The sequence below is a fragment of the Penaeus monodon genome, chromosome 7 (genome assembly GCF_015228065.2).
Source record: "Penaeus monodon isolate SGIC_2016 chromosome 7, NSTDA_Pmon_1, whole genome shotgun sequence".
Classification (NCBI taxonomy): Eukaryota; Metazoa; Arthropoda; class Malacostraca; order Decapoda; family Penaeidae; genus Penaeus; species Penaeus monodon.
Genome location: NC_051392.1, coordinates 36,997,801 through 37,000,300, shown reverse-complemented (window position 1 = coordinate 37,000,300; position 2,500 = coordinate 36,997,801). Strand labels below are relative to the sequence as shown.

The window sequence follows — 2,500 nt, the reverse complement described above, 5'->3', positions numbered from 1 at the left end:
TAGAAATGTTGGCATTTTGCATTAACCTGGTCACAGGCCATTCAAATTGCTCTGCACATTCTCACACGTGTGCCAATTGTGGTGGGCCCACAAAATGTATTTTGTAAGAGCTGCCCTACCTACAAGTTTGAATCTGAGGCAGCAGTTCCCAGATTCGAACTAGGCCTCACTTAGCGCAAGGCCAGGCAGGAAACACGCCAACAACGTTTTGATATTGATTTCCCTTCTCTCCGAGATGTTTTTATATCTCCCGTTGTATCTCTTATTCCTTACGTTCCCACTTCTACCCCCTCCCTCTCCCAGTCAAAATCTTTAACCATTCTAAATCCAGACACTCCAATCTCTACCTCTCATCGCCTACCCACCACAATAGACAATCTAGGTGATCCACCCCATCTTTTAGCACATCCTCCCCTACACCTACCTCTTCCTCTGTACCTCAGACGTCTGCCCCCTCTTCTGAAAAGTTTTTCTTATGAGGGGAAGACCTCCCCAATCAACTCCCTTTCAGATACCCATGAGGACATTTCAGACTTTTTAATCACGACCCCAAAAACATGTCCAGCCATCATCTACACACCAATCTGTTATCATTCCCTCTACACTTAGAGCAACTGCCGACATCCATCCTCCACTTATCTTGTTCCCCTACACCCCTTCCTCCCACTCCCTCTCAACACCCCCCCGCCCTGCTCCATTTAAATTAACCACCCTTCCTTCCCTGTCATTCCTTCTGCTCCCTTATGGACACAAGTAACTCCATTTTGTCACAGTGCCCTTCCCAGACCCTCCTTTTTCCTGGTACTTCCCCCCATCCTTTGTCTCATTTCCCGAGTCTTGTTCTACTTCTCCCGACACCCATTTTTATACTATGTGTTGTGTTTCAAGATACCTCTTCTACACCGAAATACTCGCGGTTTCCATTCTCACAGACCTGTACCCTCTTTTTGATCTAATCGCCCCTAACAGCCCCTTTCTCTTTGGCTAATTCCTGCCTTACCCCATTTCCTCACCCTCTTCACCCCTTTCAATCTGTACTGGCCCAGGTCAGAATACACTCTACAGGCCTTCATATATCATAAATTGCAGCAGAAACACTCAAGTTGACTTGCCTGTAGAGTCCAAGGCATAGCATGTTGCTATGCAGGGCATTGCGGAAGACTTCTTCATATGTTCCTCTGCTGTTGATTCCCTCATCCTTCAGATCTACAGGATCAAGTAGTCGTACTTGAACCTCATCATAACTGAGGAGAGAAAACAGTCAATGAGAAAATACGAACTTACCAACTGCCAATTCCTTGATATTAGTTGTTATATTAGAAATATCACTTGCATCTTAGCGTTATCAAGAAGTCTGAAAACAGAACACTGTCTTACCCTTGTTCCACAAGGGATTTGGGCGATAGTCCGCCTTGCATGAGTGTGCATGCGAAACTGAGGACATCTGACCTGTCATAGTTCTATAAATCAAATAATTAATAATAAACATTTATTTTGGGTAAAAGATAATAGAAAGGTAAATATAAAAAAATCAGCAATACACATATACCACTGATATCGAAAAAAATACTGTAGGAGACACTTCAAAAGAACCCTACCAAATATGCAAAGGAGTGAAAGAGTGCAGGAGGAATTGTCTGTCCTACCGCCACTGCAAAGGGTGTCACTGACTGGTGCCATTGGCTCATCAGTAATATGGCTAACTAGAACAGGAAGCCTCTGACAGAAGTTGCATTGTCCGCCTTTGGGGTCATACACTGTAAAATAGTTTTAAAGATGATAAAACAAGAATCAATGTACCTTCCCTTCCGGGTTAACATTATCTTTTAAAAATAATGTTTAACTCAGTTTCCCTGAAGAATCAATGTACTCACTCATAGACGCCATATTCCTGGTGCGGACTAACCGACTCGAAGTCGTCTTCAGTATTTCGAATGTGAAATCGAATCTTGAACCCAGTTTCTCTGGTTAGGTTCAGCACAGAGGAGGACGCACATCTGGCAGAGGCCAGTTCACGACCTTTTTCGGGTTTCTTTGGCCCATGGAAAACCCCTGCACAAAATCTTTTTAAATTTTTTTGCTCCACAGTTAGTACAGCAAAGACATACAATTGAAATGGAAAAATAAAAAAGCATAGCAACTTCAACGTTAATGAATAAGGGACAAACCTCATGAGATGCATATTTTTTTCATGCAATGCCCTAGAATGACCTCTCCACTCGGGAAACTAGTAGAGTAAAGAGAATGAATCTAAATTATGCAGAAGGCGAACCATGAGGCATTATTTTTTGCATCCATCAAAGCTGCTGAATTACTCACCTCAAAAAAATAAATTTCTGGGATTCTCCGTAGCTCGACCCATTCTTTCCTCAGGTATCGAGTGGTCCAATGATGATGATCCTGTGGGGGTTTGAGAGGGTGGACACAATAGGACCTCAGAGGCTGGCATAAGTTCCTCGAGTCCAATGGCTGGTGAATTGGATTGGCTATGATGACACGA

General features: G+C 43.2%; 1 pseudogene; it reads right to left on the bottom strand.

The window, feature by feature from the left end:
- LOC119575624 overlaps positions 1–2,500 on the bottom strand; it is a 4,664-nt pseudogene that overhangs the window by 1,938 nt on the left and 226 nt on the right.